Genomic DNA, 19,919 nt, shown 5'->3' on the forward strand with positions numbered 1-19,919 from the left:
GGAACCATTAGAAGAACCCGAACGCTTTCTCAGAAAAAGGTTAAAAGCCAAAAACCAAGAGAAAGTTTCGGGTGACCCACCCCCAATGGCGGACCAACGTACCCTCATGGATTACTTACGGCCCACCGTAGGTAATCTCGGCGCCGCTATCAATGCCCCGAATGTCGAAGCTAATAACTTCGAACTTCGACCGCACTTGATACAAATGCTCCAAAACTCCGCAACCTTTCACGGGCTCGCGGACGAGGATCCCCATCTACATATAACTAATTTCTTAGAAATATGTGATACATTTCGGATCAATGGAGCATCAAACGACGCCATCCGCCTTCGTATGTTTCCATTCTCACTAAAAGACCGAGCGAAAGCTTGGCTCAACACCCTCCCAGCTGGATCGGTAAACACCTGGGATGAACTAGCCCAAAAATTTCTATATAAGTATTTCCCTCCTTCTAAAACTGCTAAATTAATGGCTGAAATTAACACATACTCACAAGAGGACGGGGAATCCTTATATGAAACTTGGGAAAGGTTCAAGGAGCTACTACGCAAGTGTCCCCATCACGGCCTCGCGATATGGCAACAAGTATCCACTTTCTACAATGGATTGTTGCCACATACTAGACAGACACTTGATTCTAGCTCCGGGGGACTTTTAGGTAATCGACGCCCACACGAAATATATAATCAGATTGAGGAAATTGCTCAAACCAATTTTCAGTGGCACACCCCCCGGGGAAATAAAACTATTGCCCCGGGCGCCCATAAGGTAGACGAAAACACCTCTTTACAAGCCCAAATCGAGGCCCTTTCTTCAAAAATAAAAAATTAGAAATGACAAAAACAGTCTCGGTCATGGCTTGTGAGGGGTGTGGTGGGTCACATGAAAATTGGAGTTGCATGAAAGAAACGGACGATCAACAAGAAATGGTAAACTACATTGATAATAGACCTAGGCCGTCGGGTCCTCCAACGGGGACCTACAACCAAGGATGGCGAAACCACCCAAACCTTGGTTGGAGGGAGCCCGGCAATAGTAGTAACCAACAACCACAACGAACAAACTTTCAGCAATCAAGAAATGAGTCACAAAATTTCACTCAACAACAAAGTGGGAGAGAAAGGCTCGAAGATACTATATCTCGCCTCGTCTCTGACACTGACAAGAAAAATTCGGAAAGATTCCTACAATTAGAATCAAACTTTAGGAATCAACAAGCTAGCATTCAAAATATAGAAAAACAAATAAATCAACTAGCTCAAAATTTTTCCGAAAGACCACAAGGCGCGTTACCTAGCAATACCGAAACCAACCCGAAGGCACAAGTTCACCTCATCACGCTACGAAACCGAACCGTAGGGCCTGCAGAAATACCTCCAACCGCGGAAGAATCAACGCCAACACATCTGCAGGAGAAGGACTCTCCCCCATCAATAGAGCCTACCAAGGCTCCTCGAGTTCCGTACCCCGGTAGGTTAATTCGTCAAAAAACCAACGAGCAATTCGCAAAGTTCGAAAGTTTGCTAAAACAATTGCATGTCAATATTCCTTTTATCGAAGTCCTAACCCAAATGCCCAAATACTCTAAATTTATGAGGGACTTCCTTACACATAAAAAGAAAATTGAGAATTTGCAATTAGTTAATTTAGGCGAAGAATGCTCTGCCCTCGTACTCAATAAACTACCCCAAAAGAAGATCGATCCCGGAAGCTTCACGATTCCGTGCTCAATAGGGGAATCTCCCGTTCGCAATGCCTTGGCCGACTTAGGGGCAAGCATTAACCTCATGCCCTCTTCAATGTTCAAAAGGCTTGGCTTGGGAACCACAAGCCCCACAAAAATAAGCATACAACTCGCGGATCGATCGGTCAAGTTCCCGCAAGGTGTCATCGAGAATGTCTTGGTAAGGGTAAGCAGGTTTGTTTATCCTGTTGACTTTGTCATACTCGACATGGAGGAAGACAACGAGGTCCCCCTTATTCTAGGGAGGCCTTTCCTTGCCACCGCACAAGCAGTAGTGGACATGAATGAAGGGACACTAACGTTGAGGTATGGGGACGATGAGGTAAAGTTCGGAGTTGGGAAAAGAATAGAGGATGACGACCCGGTCCACTACATGAAGGTTATCGATTCAAGCTTGGATGCCGCTCTCCGACGGTGTAACTTGGGAGGCAAGGCACCCCAATCAAATGACGTGTGACCGGGAATTGGGTCTAGCCAAGGACCCTTATAAACGTGGCGCACCACGGAGGCATTCCGCGGACCTATCCTTAGTTTAAGCTTAATCTTTTAGTTTTTGCAGAATAAAACACACTCATGGTGGTAATGGATGAAAAAGGGAACGAGAAAAAATGGAACCATGCAGAAGAACAGAACAAACCGACAAAAATCTCCATAACAGAAGGCTCCACACGGGCCGTGCCCAACCAACACGGCCCCGTGCTGAGCCCCCTGCAGGAAATCACCCAGTTCAGGTAACTGGACACGGGCCGTGTTCAGCGAACACGCCCCCGTGTCCAGGCTTCTGTTTCAATTCTATAATTTTTGTTACTGGCACTTGACCACGGGGCCGTGCCCGGTCAACACGGGGCCGTGTCCAGAGTGCCAGTAACACAAATCTTTGTTTTTAAACACACTTTTACATATTGTAATCAACCAAAAACTCTATTTTTGGACACATTGAGGACAATGTGTAATTTAAGTGTGGGGGGGGATGCTAAAACCTTGGAATTTTGCAAAATCCTAAAACAAGCCTTACACAAAACTCTATTGGAACCGCTAAACACCCCAAATTTTTCAAAAACTTTTTCATTTTTTTATTTACTTGTCTTAGTTTAAGTTGGGAATAACAAGTTATAAAAGGGTTATATTTTTACAAACTTACAACCAATAGCGTCGTGATAAAAAGAACTAACATAAGAAAATTATGAAACGGTATAACAAGTCTAACTAAAATTCGATTATATATGCTTGGTCACATTAAAAACCCATTCCCACAAAAAGTGAGTTTTGAGCCTTTATTGAGCATAAAAATACACATATTTAGATTAAATGCTCATTTTTCATTTCTTGTGTGAATAGCCGCTCGGTCTTTACAAATCTAGAACTTGCCACGACGATACATTCCCGGTCCTTACCAACTTAAACCCAAGTAAGTAAATGATGGAGGCATTAGGACTAACTATTTTTTTTCAAAACCATTATTTTTCATTTTTTTACCTACCCAAAATCCCCCTAGAAAACCCCTTTGAGCCTAAACCTTTCATTTCATTACCCCCAAAACAATTTTCTACCCACCAAAAACCTTTTTCATTTTTTCACCTTTATTTTAGTGACAAACTCGGTTTTTCATAAACATACCTTTACGTGATCAAAAAAAAAAAAATAAAAAAAAAAAAAAATAAATATGATGAAGTCAAAAACAAACATAAGCTACAAAAAGCTTGTTTGGAGAAATACTTCAAAAATAAATGTCACCAAAAATAAGGTATTTTACGAAAACCGACACTTGTTACGATTTTCGCCCTTTTTACTAACCACTAACCAACCACCCACCTTTAAACCCAAGCCTTCACCCCAAAAGACCTCTTGATATTTACAAAGGTAAAAAGTTAAAAAGGAGGAGGATTGATCGCTTGGCAAGCATATGGAAAATGTAAATCCGTGCCGCTCTTGAGCGATTCACTTAAATATACACCTTCGGCCGAGTGATTGAGTGATCTCCCGTGAGGTATGTGAACTTGTATATAAATGGAATTTTAATAAGGCATGCTATGCCAAATTAAGTAGTTTATCTTATGTAAAGTTCAAAATAAACCATGACGAATAAGATTGTAAATAAAATAAAAATAGAACCTATACAAACCTTGGATTCCCGACACTCTAGGACAAGCTAAAAAAAAAAAAAAAAAAAAAAAAAAAAAAAAAAAAAAAAAAACTTCTCTTCTACCTATTCCATTTGGGAGTGTAAGCCACATTAAAAAGAGTTTTGCTTGAGGACAAGCAAAAGTTCAAGTTTGGGGGTATTTGATGTGTGTAAAATGCAACATATAAAACACATCAATTAAGGCATAAAACTAACCCTTTTTAAGTACTAATGTTGGGAAAAGAGTGTTTTTGTCTTCCTTTTGTATTTTCAGGATGAAATGAGCTCAAAATCATAAAAGAAGCAAAAAGACCACTAATTCTACCATAAATACAAGAAAAGGGACAAAAGTAAACTGCCCGGACCCTCAACGGCACCTCCCAAGACAAAGAGAAGAGAACAGAGCCTGAACACGCCCCGTGTCCAGTGAACACGGGGGCGTGCCCAGGAAGCAGCAGAAAAGACAAACCAGTAGAAGCTTCCATTGCTCACCACGGGGCCGTGCCCAGCGGACACGGGGGCGTGTTGAAAGTACAGCAGGCGCATTAATTGTAATTCGCAATTACAATTAATGAAGAGAGAGAATGTCAGACGGGCACGGGGCCGTGTTCAGCGAACACGGGGCCGTGTCCAGCGTTCTGTTCAGCCTATAAATAGAGGAGCTTGGCTTCATTCTCTCTCATCCCTTGGCACACCACCTCTCTCACACTTCATCCACCACCCACCACCACCATAACACCATCATCCACCACCATCATCCATTGTCCATCATAGAGTGTGTGAGTCGTCTCGGGATCCAAGATTGATCGTAAGAGTTCTTGACAATCAAGGCCATGTTTGCCTAAGTCTCTTACATCACTTGGTGAAGACAAGTGTTTAGTATAATACTTTTTATTTTTAATCTTTTGCACTTTTTATTTGGTTTTGTATTAATGACTTTAATAACTAGTTACTTATGTTGAAGGTGATCTTTCCTTATCGTTTGTCCGTGGTGTCTTGGCATTATTTTACTGTCTATATAAAATAAAAGATTTTCACCATTCATATCTCCACGGTCTATATGGAGGTATGTTGGCTACCTGGTCGGGGGTTAAGGGAACGGTTTGGTAAAGGTCTTGCCCTTGTTCAGCGTTTAGAGGTCCTGCTTGGGACCTGGGTCAAATTTAGTAGGATCTCCTTCAATGCCCATAGGTATTGGATGGCGGGGATCCAAACTCTTTGACCCCCTCATAAGCTAACTACTATTAATACTATAATCCGGCTATTTAGGACTGTATCCCTGCTGACTCAGACTACTTAGCCGAGGGTAACGTCACCGCCAAAAGCGGGGCCTACCATAATTTGCATTAATAACTTAATTCATTATCTTTCAATAATCCGACCCTTTAGGATTGTATCCTTGCTGACTCAAACTACTGGGTTGAGGGTAACGTCGCCTTCAAAAGAGGGGCCTACTACAATAACTAAGATAATCTCTTAAACAAGTGCAAAAGTGCAAAAATAATCAAAGGTTATACTAATACACGTGTCGGATCCAAGTGATTCATCTTGTCTATCTGTTTTTATTTTATTTTATTTTTCAGCATTTAGTTAGTTTTTATTTTTCTTAGTTTAAAACATTTTTCTAACTTTTTTTGATTTGATTAGACGTTGAGGATAAACCGGTATTAAAAGCTCTTGTGTCCTTGGACGACCTCGGTATCTTACCAACACTATACTACGTCCACGATGGGTGCACTTGCCCATATGTGTGTTTAGTGTTAGTAAATATCGTGTTTTATAAATTTAAAACTTGGCTAAAAGTGTAAAAAGGGCTTAAAAATATATCTAAAAATATAACACACTTCACGCACATCACCCAGCCAGATATTCTAGGAGAAATGCTCCTTGACAAGTTATTTCAACTAGAAGAGCTAATTCTAAATTGGTCAAAAGAGCTTAGGAAGGATTTCATTGATCCGCCCCAAGACGATGACCATGAAGAAATGTTGGGATCGCATTCCGACAACCTCGTTGCTCCCAAAAATACCTTAATTCTAGCGAAGACTTGGACGATAGTCGTCCCTGTGCCGATTGTGCCGTGAAGGACTCTCCATCGACTTCGTTCGGTGCATACATACGGCATACACCTTCTTTAACAAGAGCCCGGGAAAGGGTTGGACTTGTCCACCTAGAATGAAAATAGGAATTACCGTCACCGACAACCTCTTGCATTCTCGCCTTAGTCTAGGACAATTAAGGTATCTTAAGCACTTTGGGTTTGTTCCAACCAATCAGGAGCCACCCGATACTAGTGAGTTCCTTGAAAAAATTAGACAACTTCATAAAACAGTCCCTCGACACGGGGCCATGTCCAGCCAACACGCCTCCGTGTTCACCAAAAGATTCCCTTATGATCAGTACGTCAGAATACGGACAAACTGTGTCAGAATTCCACCTGCACACGGGGCCGTGCCCAGTGAACACGGGGCCGTGTCCAAGAGGCTGTTGTTTTCTATAAATGAAGCCAAGAATTCTGCACATTTGGACACACTTGGGACAGAGATTTAAAGGAATCTTCTCTCAACTATCCTAGGTAAGTCTAAAAGAAGGTTCCAACAACCCATCTTGTCCTTTCCTCTTTTTACCATTTCCTTCTTCTTCATCTTTCTCCAAGAACCTCCATTAAAGTTTGAATTTTTCAAGCTTTGTGGTAGGGATTGATGAGTTTTGATCAGAGAATCTTAGTAAAAATATGTTGTAAAACATTGTTTTAAGTTACTAATATTTAAAAAGACCCCACAAGTTCAGAAAATAACTTAAAACATCAAGTTTCTCTACTCCAAAACTCTGCAGAAAGATGAGCACGGGGTCGTGCTCACTGGGCACGGGATCGTGTCCGGTCTACTGTTTCAACAAATAAACTATCTTTAGTTTGTTTTTCGTAGAATGTCGAGTGAAAACAGCAAAACATCTTCCGTGCATTCACCAGACAACCGTAGAGGAAGGAGGCCCTCCATTGAAGCTACACTTCTGCATTATGTAATAGCATTAAGGGAGACCCTCGACGTAATGACGTCAGTAGAGGAGGTCTTAATCGACCGTATTAACGATCTTACGGTGGGACTTGAGAGTAGCTTCCAAGAAATTAACCTCTTGCACCAGAGGTTAAATATTCTTGTGACACCCCCGATGGAATCGGTCCTCCCTCAACGGGATTGGAACCTGGCACTCGGAGCTAACAACCCTACCGGGTGGGACGACTTTAAAGCAGAACCTCCCATGGAGCATCAACAAGAGATCCCGGTGGAAATCGCAACTCCTCAAACTGACGCTAATGAGCCCTCTTTTCTCCTTCCAAGGGAGGTGGAGGAATGGCTCGCTGACATATGAGGAAAACCACATCCGGAAGAAGGAGTTCTATAAGGCGATATCTAACCAAGACTACTAGCTTCTTGGAAATTTTGCTAATTAAAATAATATGTAGGCTAGAACTCCAGGGTTTAATGCTTCTTTGTTTTCTTATCTAGCTTAATATAAATTTAGGACTATGAAAGATCTCTCTATGATTTCAAAGAAATGATGGTTTTAAAGTTTGAATGGTCCATAATAAGTAAAACACACTCATGGTGGTAAAGGATGAAAAGGGAAACGAGAAACATGACCCCATGCACAAGAACAAGGCAACCCGACATCAATTTCTCCGACACAGAAGGTTCAACACGGGCCGTGTCCAACCAACACGGCCCCGTGCTACACCCTCTGCAGAAAAATGCCCAGTTCAGGTAACTAGACACGGGCCGTGTTCATCAGACACGCCCCCGTGTCCAGGCTTCTGTTTCTTTTCTTTAATTTTCGTTACTGGCACCTAAACACGGGGCCGTGTCCGGTCCCCATGGGGCCGTGTCTAGACTGCCAGTAACATAAAATCTTTGCTTTTAACACCATATTACACATCTAATCAACCTAAAAAATTATTTTTGGGACACATTGAGGACAATGTGTAATTTAAGTGTGGGGGGGATGCTAAAACCTTGAAATTTTGCAAGTCCTAAAAACAAGCCTTACACAAAACTCTATTGGAACCGCTAATCACCCCAAAAAAATTTTCAAAATTTTCAATTTTTCTTTACTTGTCTAAAGTTTAAGTTGGGAATTCTAAGATTAATAAGGTTATATTTTTACAAGTTTACAACCAATAGCGTCGTGATAAAAAGAACCAACATACGAAAATTACGAAACGGCATGACAAGCTTAAGTTAAAATTTGATTATGTATACTTGATCACATAGAAAAACCCATTCCCACAAAAAGTGAGTTTTGAGCCTTTATTGAGCATACAAATACACATCTTTAGACTAAATGCTCATTTTTCGTTTCTTGTGTGAATAGCCGCTTGGTTCTTACGACTCTAGAACTTGCCACGACAATTCATTCTCGGTCCTTACCAACTTAAACCCAAGTAAGTAAATGATGGAGGCATTAGGACTAACCCTTTTTCTTTCAAAACCATTATTTTCATTTTTCTTTTCACCCACCTAAAAACTCCCCCTAGTTAACCCCTTTGAGCCTAAACCTTTCATTTCTTTACCCTAAAAACCCTTTTACCCACCAAAACCCTTTTTATTTTTACCTTTTATTTTAGTAACAAGCTCGGTTTTCGTGTGACTAAAAGAAATGATGAAGTTTGAAATAAACAAACAAAGCTCTTAAAACAAAAAGCTTGTTTGAAGAAATACTTCATTAAGAATAAAAAGTCACTAAAACAAAATGTTTTACGAAAACCGACGCTTTTCGCCCTTTTCTACAAACCACTAACCCATTCCCCACCTTTAGCCCAAGCCTTTACCCAAAAAAAGTCCTCTTGATATTTACAAAGGTAACAAGTTAAAAAGGAGGAGGATTGATTGCTTGGCAAGCTTATGGTAGTAATAAGTTCCATGCCGCTCTCGAGTGATTCACTAAAAATACACCTTCGGCCGAGTGTGAGTGATTTCTCCCGTGAGGTATGTGAACTTGTATATAAATGGAATTTTAAAAAAAGGCATGTTATGCCCAAATAAGTAATTTATCCGATGAAACGTTCTAAATAAATCATAATGAATAGGATTGTAAATAAATAAAAATAAAACCCAAAATGATCTTGGATTCCCGACACTCTATGACAAGCCAAAACCTTCTCTTCTACCCATTCCATTCGGGATCCAAGATTGATCGTAAGAGTTCTTGACAATCAAGGCCATGTTTGCCTAAGTCTCTTACATCACTTGGTGAAGACAAGTGTTTAGTATAATACTTTTTATTTTTAATCTTTTGCACTTTTTATTTGGTTTTGTATTAATGACTTTAATAACTAGTTGCTTATGTTGAAGGTTATCTTTCCTTATCGTTTGTCCGTGGTGTCTTGGCATTATTTTACTGTCTATATAAAATAAAAGATTTTCACCATTCATATCTTCACGGTCTATATGGAGGTATGTTGGCTACCTGGTCGGGGGTTAAGGGAACGGTTTGGTAAGGGTCTTGCCCTTGTTCAGCGTTTAGAGGTCCTGCAAGGGACCTGGGTCAAATTTAGTAGGATCTCCTTCAATGCCCATAGGTATTGGATGGCGGGGATCCAAACTCTTTGACCCCCTCATAAGTTAACTACTATTAATACTATAACCCGGCTATTTAGGACTGTATCCCTGCTGACTCGGACTACTTAGTCGAGGGTAACGTCACTGCCAAAAGCGGGGCCTACCATAATTTGCATTAATAACTTAATTCATTATCTTCCAATAATCCAACCCATTAGGATTGTATCCTTGCTGACTCAAACTACTGGGTTGAGGGTAACGTCGCCTTCAAAAGAGGGGCCTACTACAATAACTAAGATAATCTCTTAAACAAGTGCAAAAGTGCGAAAATAATCAAAGGTTATACTAATACACGAGTGGATCCAAGTGATTCATCTTGTCTATCTGTTTTTATTTTATTTTTATTTTTATTTTTCAGCATTTAGTTAGTTTTTTTTTTTTAGTTTAAAAACCTTTTCTAACATTTTGATTTGATTAGACGTTGAGGATAAACCGGTACTAAAAGCTCTTGTGTCCTTGGACGACCTCGGTATCTTACCAACACTATACTACGTCCACGATGGGTGCACTTGCCCATATGTGTGTTTAGTGTTAGTAAATATCGTGTTTTATAAATTTAAAACTTGGCTAAAAGTGTAAAAAGGGCTTAAATATACATCAAAAATATATTACACTACACACGCATCAAGTTTTTGGCACTGCTGCCGGGGACACAAGGATTTTAAGAAAGATAGGAATCAACGGCCTAATCATTCATACACTATTGTTCTATCGGTTAAGGCCTTGGCAATTCTACTCTCTCTTAAGAATTCTGTCATATCTTTAAACGTTGTTGTGTCTGTATAGTGTGCATCCAGAATACAACAAATGTTGTGAGATTCATTCCAATCTGTTGCTCTTGCCTGTAAGAATAAACTGTGACAACTGGCACTTTTTCGTACATTCCGTACAATAATTAAATAGTAATATGTGCCTTAATGACTGTGCATGATCTAGTTTATAAGATGAGTGGATTTCTGATTTCTGTTATATACATACAATGGCATTTCATGTTGCAAGACTTTTGTCATTACTGCATGCAACCCAATATAGATCTATGGATGCACAGAGTAGAGTTAGCACAGTTGTCAGATAAACTAGGGGTACTGACGGGAGTTCAGTACTTAGATAGACATGATATTAAGACACAGAATAAGCCCTAGAACCAAGTGATACACTAGGATAGTGTGTAGGAAAGTAGGGATTACAAAACTGCCTTGCTAGTGATGACATAGGTACCGGAAAGTGCCAGAAACACACTAAAACTGCAAAATTTTGCAGAAAATAAATAAATTCAGCAATTTTCAGCAATTTAACATCTAATTATAATGCAGAAAAGTGGTTTATTGGTCCTGGATACTTTCCTAAGTGTCGGGAATCGAAATTGTCATAAAATCCAACATAAAGCACACTAAACCGCGCAATTTAGCACTTTAACGAACAGTAACGAAACGAACAACCGGACACTACCCGAAACATCAAATTTTTACTAGAAGCATTGTTTTAGTGTTACAAAGCTAGTTATGGTCACCGAACATCATATTACACCTAATAAACATTAAATACATAAAATACCTAACTAGCACCATTGAATCCTAACTAAATCAAGTAACTAATCATTAAAAGTTACACTTTACCCCCCCCCCCCTTTTGACAACCGTTAGGGGACATGGGTCCCACCCTTAATTTCTTTCTTATATTTTATAAGTTTTGTTGGAGTATATTCCAACAAAAGATGCCATATGCCACTAGAATTTTATAAAAAACTACTAAAATAATACATTTATCATTCTCATCATCTTCAACATTCAAGAACCTCCTTCCTTCCCCCATAACCTACGGCCACCACACCACCACTACCTCTCCACCATTCTCAACCATTCTAAGGAGGTCCAAAGGTGCTAGGAGCCAAGTTAGGAAGCTTGGAGGCGTTGGAGCTTTAAGGACCTCTCTCTAGTGCTTTTATCCACCTTATTTCTTCTCTTGATCATCCCTAGCCTTGTGCTAGTAGTAAGACTCTTGTGATCTCATTTTATTTCATATTATGTTGGTTAAAAGATGATACAAGTTGTTAAGCATAAAGATCATGAAAAACATAAGCATAAACTTGAACATAAAGCTCTAAAACATGAAGATCAAGTTGTTTTAAGCGTATGTAGTATACTTGAATGTTGATTTCTTGTGTTTATGATGTTGATCATCATAAGAACCCTGCTAGATGATGATTAAACACATGATCTAGCAAGCGTAAGGATAGATCTTGAGAAATTTGTAATGATCATCCTTTATGTAAATCTTGAACTTGAAAATAAACTTGTTTTAATGTATGATAATTATTCCTACAAGTTAAAGTCTTGAAAATAAAAGATTTCAAGAATAATATTTTCAAGAAACTAAAGTTTACTACAAGATCTAACATGATCATGATGTTTAAAGGAAGTAAACATGTTTTAAGTGTTAAATCAAAGCTAGAAACATATTGTTAACAAGAAAAATACAAAAAGAAGTATTTTTAGAAAATCTTCATACAAGTTGTGAAGATCTAAATTCTTCAAGAATGATATTTTCAAATAAATAACCACACTTTAAAGGGTAACTAAGCTTACTAAATACACTAGTAAGTTACTACAAATTTTTACAAGGTTTCAAGTTCATGACATAGTGTAAACTTCATATTTTTGCCACATGGCAAGTGTTGAATGATTTATTGATGATTGATGATGATTTTAAAAGAAAATGATATGCTTTGAAAGCATGGAAACCTCCATTTTTAAGGGGAAACTATGGCAAATTTTTTGTAGAATTTAAACACTTAGAAAAATATTTTTAAACAAGTGTTTGTAAGTAAAATTTTAACCATGATCTTTCATATAAAATTTGCCATAATTTTCGCTACAAAAATTACAAACATTGGAGGTTGTTTTTGATAAATGAAAGTGACTAAGTATATAATTAGGGATATATATATTTAGATGACACAATTTGTGTGATTACTTGTATATTATGTATATTAGTTATATTATCTAGGGCTTGAAATAATATAACTCACCAAAATACCAAGAGTTACAATCCAAAATATTACCAAAATTCCAAGAATATGAATATACAAGTTATACACAAAATATTGATGAAACCGAGCCAAGGAATATAACTTACAAAATACTCCGGAAATAATATTCATATGTATATTTTGGCAAATAATATTTTGGGACACCAAGTGAATGAAAATATGATTTTTACAAATACTACAAGAATATACCATATTTTTAACAAGGGAAAAATATATTATTTTTGGCAAGAATGAAGATATATTTTTCTTGAAGTTTTTAGAAGCTATATTATTTTTAAGAAATATATATTTTCTTACACAAACACGAAATACAATATTTTGAGGTGAAAGATATATTTTTCTCAAATAAATATGAAGAATATCATTTTTGGAGAAAAATAAGTTTATATATTTTCCAAGATAGCCATGAGAATATATTATTTTTAAAACTCTCGAGAGAATACAAGTATTTTTGTCAAAAGAAAAATTATAAATAATTTTTCTAAGTAATATTTATTGAAATATATATTTTGGAAATATATATTGGTGAACTTTTGTTAAAGATAATATTCCGGAATAATTAATACAAAATTAAGTATAAGAATACTTAATAAATACAATAAAGATACGTATTCTCGTACGTATAAATACACACCGGAATACGACCCCAAATACATGGCAAAAGTATATAAGTATAAGATACCCCCATCCTTGGGAAGGAAATTACAAGTATAAATACTTGAAAAGTATTAAGTTAAAATATACTGCTATAACAATTATTCCAAAATTTAATGAATATAATTTAAGTTAAAATATTGATTATTTTAACAAATAATTATATAACTTGGAATAATATTGAAGACACAAAGAAACGTAACTCAAAGACACTAAAGAATACTAAGTTAAGGCACGACCGCTTGTCTAATAGACCATACTACGTTGTAGGTAGTCGTGCACACTAGTAGCAGCGTGAGTTACGTCGGATTGAAGAACGCAAAACTGTGAGTTCATGTCCCCCTTTTCTCTTAACTGTTTTTGGTTTTATAACTCTCGGGGGTGGAATACATGTTATGAATGTTTAAACGGTATGAAATGGGTTAATTAGATCACGTGAGCATAGATTGAATTTGAAATGCCATTAATTCTTAATTAGGGACGAAGGTTAGATTAACGGGTACAGCCAAACCCCACTCATGGTACTTATGTGACCACTTGAGTGCTTCGGTGTCCCAGTCAAGGTAAATCGACAATAGTCAAGGTGAACTGACTTGGTCAAGGTAAATTAACATAGTCAAGGTGAATTGACATAGTCGAAAGGGAATTCGACATAGTCGAGGGAATCGACGAGGGTATAAGTCTACTCATTTTGAGTGCTCCCTATGTCTTCACATGTTTTAATGTCCTTGCAAAACTTTAATTTGATTTGTTCATAAATGTTTTTCATACCTGTTTTCAAAGAAGTTTCTCAAAGATTTACAAGGTATTCAGTACTCATACAAAACGCATGAACTCGCTCAACTTTTGTTGATGTTTTTCCAAAATTACATGTATTTCCGGTAACAGGTTGGATCTTGGGCGCGGGTGTTGTTTCTAGAAGTAGATTTCAAGTTTAGATGTCATCCACTTTTGTTGGTTTGTGACTTAGTCGAAGGTTTTGTTTAAAAACCTAAATAACCGGTGTTCTTAATACTTTAAATTTTATGAATGGATGAACATCGTTTTGATCATGTAGTTGTTTATTATGATTGAATGCAATGATATTAAACCAGTCACACATCATACGCTTCCGCAAAAGTCAGGGTGTGACAGTTTAGTTTCAGAGCTTCGATTGTAGTGAACTAGGATTCCTTCTCGAGTCTAGACTACAATCACTAGGACTCTTCCACGAAAACATTTTACAAAAGGTTTTTCATTGCATTCACGTAAGCGTCAAGATCCATGAGTCAAACATTTTTCAAAGAAAAGACAAGGCAAGGACATTAGTAGGGAGGAGAATACCCCAAATTAAGGTGCCAATTAAGGCATAGTCTATGTGGGATAGACTTGCCAAAGACAAAATGACCCCCCCCCCCCGAAAGGAGAAACGAGAGTTATATGTGATATGATGCATCTATTTGCCTGTTTATGCTAAGTAACATATTTATTTATTGATATATATATATATACGTATAAGTGTATGGAATAATTATTAACATGAATGAGATACCTTCAACTTTGAAATCCTATTATTACTCTGGACTGGCACGATGAGACTATCGACCTCGCGTTTGTTGCAAAGCTCATGGCTGGAGTGACTACCAAACGAGATCCTGAGCTGGTTTCCGTAGAAGATGGCTGCTCTTCCCTCTCGATTGTGAAGGTGCCTGACTATGGTAGTGACGGCGAGGCAGAGGCGGCAACCTTGGACAACAACCTTATCAGCAGGACGAGGTCCCTGTGGCTTTTGTGGAGCAAGATTGACGACACACTTGACCAGACAAGACAAGGAAGATGAAGTATTCATCTTAAAGGTGCCCCTCCAACTACTAGGAATCCTCCTTATTCCTATTATGTTTAATCATCATGCTTATTCACGCGTAATGATGACAAATGTTAGCACATGGACCACCGCAATGGTCCTTTCCATGTCAGAGGTATAAGGACAGTAGTGTCCCCTCCTTGGTTGATCATCTGCTTGGACGAGGGAAAATTGGGATAATTGTGCAAGACAATTTATTATTACGGGGGCCCACATAAAAACGACTTGTAGTTCATGGAAATCCTGGTGGACTATGCGGGTCAGGCTGATGATCACCATCTCTCCAAAAATAATCTCTAGGTGTTCACGCCTTCATATGGTAGAACAATACCTAGACAGTTACCTTAGCACTTTACAAACTAGGAAACCTGTCTTTGCCTATTTCGTGTCTGACACTTCTACCCGTCTACGAGCCGTTAAGAATCGGTTTCTAAGCAAATGAAGATGGCTAACACGCGGGAAAGATTCAATGACGTTACACTCTCTATCACCTCTATATGCACAATCCCCACCCATTGGAAAGCATATCCGTCATTGTGAAGCTAAAGACCTAAGAAAAACAATGTAAAAGGAAAATAACTACCACTTTCGTATTATGAAACTTGTATGACTGAGGTGATGAAGCCTCGAGTTCATTTTGTTTTCCTCATTACAAATAATAAGTCAAGTTGCCAAGCCTATACAAAAGCTCAGTGGTTATCCCTTACTTATTGAATATATATGCATGTGATATTGGGTGATTACATGTTTGTTTGTGGTAATATGTACCTCACAGACAATTATGGAATGTTGTCTAACCTACCCCATACCTTTTGACAGAAGAAAATGCCACCCAGACATTACATGGACACCATTACGTTAACTGAGGCCGAACTCAATGAGCGCATTTCCCAAGCTATAGCGCAGCATGAAGCCCTCCGCTCTGAACGCAGCGGTGGCACTCCTGGAAGTAACCCTCCAACTGGTTGCACCTATAAACAGTTCCTAGACTGCAAGCCATTGAACTTTCACGGCGCAGGAGGCGCCGTTGAATTTGTTCGTTGGGCAGAAAAGACTGACTCCGTTCTGAGAATGAGTAACTGTTCGCCCCAGCGGAGTGTTACCTTTATCTCAGGGTTGTTTTTGGATGGCGCACTCTCCTGGTGGAACCTTCAGGTTCAGACCCTTGGTGAAGATGTTGCTCATGCACTGAGCTGGGACGAGCTCAAGAAAATGATGGAGAAGAAATACTGTTCTAGGGCTGAAATCCAGAAGCTTGAGGTGGAGTTCTGGAATTTGAAAATGGACGGGCCGAAGATCGCTGAGTACGTCCAACACTTTCATGACTTGTCTAGGGTCGTTCCCTACTTAGTCAAGCAGGAATTCAAGAGGATTGAGCGATTCATTTATGGACTTGCACAGCAAATCATGAGCATGGTTACTACTTCAAAGCCTCCAACCATCGCAGAGGCTATCGATTTAAGTGCCACACTTACTGAAGAAGCTCTCCGTATCGGAAGGTTTTCGGAATCTAAGACAAACAAGAAAGATATTCATGTGGTGTCTTCGGGCAATAATAAAAGGAAGTCCTCGAACCTAAAGATAGGCACCCAAGTCAGCTATGGAAGCTCTAAAACAAACAAAAGAAGGGAAGTGAACCCGCCCCGTGGCAGGAAGGCTTATGGAGCCACTAATAAGGCCGGTGGTAAGGTTTATTTGGGGAATAAGCCGAGATGCGAGGAATGCAATTTTTACTATGAAGGTCGATGTCTGAGGCCTATGTGTGGAGAGTTTGGAAAGGAAGGGCACAGCAAGAATGCCTGTTGGGCAAAGGACCCAGACGGAAAAGATAATGGTAGAGTACTATGTTGCTACCAGTGTGGTGAAGTAGGGCACTTTAGGAAAGATTGCCCTAGGAAGAACCAAGCGAGGAAGGGTCTTCACGATCGGAGCTCGTGAAGCACGCCAGGATCCAGATGCGGTTACAGGTACGCTCCCTATTAGCCAATTCTATGCATCCATTTTTTATTAATATTGGCACCAACTTTAACCTTGTATCCTTAGAACTTAAGAAACTGCTTGACCTAATTTCGAGTAGAATAGACGTTCCGTATTCTTTAGTATTGGCGGATGGAAGGTTAGTTAAGCGAAAGAGACGATTAAGGACTATATTTGGGAACTTAGAAGGCCGGAGCCTTCTACTACCATTGACTTGGAAAGTCATGATATGGTAGTCAGCATGGATTGGATATCCAAGTATAGAGCTGAAGTTGTTCATTATAAGGAAAAATCATTCGCATCCCTCTTGCGAGTGATGAAACAATTATAGTACATAACCTTCTTGCAATAGGCGCGAGGGCACTAGGCCCCATAAGGAGGTGGATTTGTGACACCTCACAATGGTTATAGAGACACAGAAGCGCCTCCGAATAAACTGCATAGCCTTCCCTGCTCATGTTGTCGATAAGGAGACCAAGGAGCCAAAACTTGAAGACATCCCCGCGGTGGAAGAAGTTCCAGAAGACTTTTCTGAAGACTTTCCAGGAATACCTCCACAGTGTCAAGAGGAGTTTAGGATGAACCTAGTGCCAGGAGCAGCACCAATGACAGATGACGCCTTACCAACTAGTTCCATCCGAGGTACATGAGCCTCCGATGCAACTGCAAGAGCTTCTAGACAAGGGAAATATACCAGGCCGAGCCTCTCACCGTGGGAAGCCCCAGTGTTATTCGTTAGGAAGGAGGACGATAATTTTTACACGCATACACAGTCTAATTTGACAGGGACTCAGAAGAACTAATGTAGAAAAAGTGTTACGCATAGGTTATATGGAGATAGATGACTGACCATCAAGAATCGGTACCCCTTACCGAGAATTGATGACTTGTTGACCAACTACAAGGTCCCAACTACTATTCCAAGATGGAATTGAGGACATGACGTCCTTAGTTAAGGACACGAGAAGAAAGTTCGCAGTTTCCAATTGGCATCAACTTCAGAGAATTGGATATCGAGGACCGGTATCCATTGCCAAGGATTGATGACCTGTTCAACCAATTAAAAGGTTCTAGTTACTACTGGATGATCGACTTGAGATCAGTACGTCCTCAACTACAAATGCAGGAAGAAAGTATCCCTAAAACGACCTTTAGGACTCGCTTCGAGCATTACGAGTTCCTTGACGTGCCGTTTGGCTTAACACTAGTATTCGTGGACCTCATGAATCGAATGTGTAAGCCATACCTGAATAGATCACGATTATATTTATTGACTACATTCTTATATGTTCAACGACCAAGGAAGGTTATAGGTGACATCGGCGAGATGTCTTGGGAGTTCTTAGGGAAGGAACAGTTGTGTGTTAGGATGTCTAAGTGCAAACCTGGGATTCGCGAGGTAAGATTTTTAGGATACGTGATGGATAAGAATGAGATTTTTGTCAACCCTGCAATCAAGAGCTAGGGAGTCCTGAAGACGCAACTAAGAATTTTTCAGGATTTTAGGCCGAATTGGACGACCCCTAGGAAACTTTTCAAGGACTGCTCAACCGCTATCAACCCTAACCTAATCGACACCTATCTTGTCGTCACCTAACAGTACCGATAGAGTTGCGGTTCTTGTGACGCTTCTCGAAAAAGTCTTGGTTGCACGCCGATACAACGAGACTAAGTCATCGCATACGCGTCACGTTGATTAAAGAATCATGAGAAGAGACCTTGGACTAGGTGCAGTAATTGCGCGTTGAAGTTTTAGCGTCATCACCTGCATGAAAACGCTGCACAGTCTTTGCTGATCACAAGGTTTGCAGCACATCGTGGATCAGAAGGACTTAAATGGTGGGTAAAGAAGATGGACTGAGCTGCTGAATGGGTATGATTGTGAGATTAAGTATTCCCTGAACAAGGCGAGCGTTGTAGTAGACGCCTTGAGCCACAAGGAACGCACAAAGCCTCTAAGGGTGCGAGCCTTAGAGATGACCGTACAAACGAATCCCACTACTCGGATTCGTGAAGCTGAGCAAGAAGCGCTCAAATCAGAGAACCTTCAAGCTGAAGTGTTACATGAATGGAAGTGTAATTATTGCTAAGGAAGACGAAACCTTGTACTTCATGGAACAACCGTGGGTTCTGTATCGGGACATTTTCGTACGCTTATTTTAGGGCAAGGCTCACAGGTCAAGGTACTCGACCCACCCTGGATCCGACAAGACGTACCACGACTTGAAGGATTAATACGAGTGGCCCAAGATAGAAGCTGATATAGCTACATATGCGGGTAACTGTCTTACCTGTGCCGAGGAAAAGGAAAAATATAAGAAACCATCAGGGCTGCTGCAACAGCCAAAGATTCCCATGTGGAAGTGGGAACGAACCTTAGTAAATTTCATTACAAGCTACCAAAGACCCAAAAAGGTCACGTTATGATTCTGGTGAATATTGACCAACACACCAAGACTGCACATTTCCTACCAAACAGTGAGGAAGATAGCGCAAGGGAAATTAGCAGAGATTTAGCTTAGAAGGTTGTGGCACGTCATGGAGTGCCAAATCCTACCTTATCCGACCGAGATGGTCGTTTTGTGCCAAGGATGTGGCAGACGTTTCAAGGGCGTTTAGGTCACGATTGGACCTTAGTACTTCATTTCGCCCGTAGATAGATGGCCAGAGAAAATGAGCGATACAGGCTTCGGTAGACTCGCTATGTGCTTGTGTGATAAATTATGATGAAAAGATGGATTACTCACTAGCCCTTAGTGGAGATTTCCTACCAAAGTATTTATCACACCGCTGTTTAGGCCGCTTCGTGTGAAGCTTTATAGGAACGTAAGTATCGGTCCCCCTTCGTGTTGGGCGGAGACCGGAAATAAACGATTTGCTGACCCGAGTTGGTTCAAGAAAATTAGAGGCA

This window comes from Helianthus annuus, chromosome 11 (assembly GCF_002127325.2).
Source record: "Helianthus annuus cultivar XRQ/B chromosome 11, HanXRQr2.0-SUNRISE, whole genome shotgun sequence".
Lineage (NCBI taxonomy): Eukaryota > Viridiplantae > Streptophyta > Magnoliopsida > Asterales > Asteraceae > Helianthus > Helianthus annuus.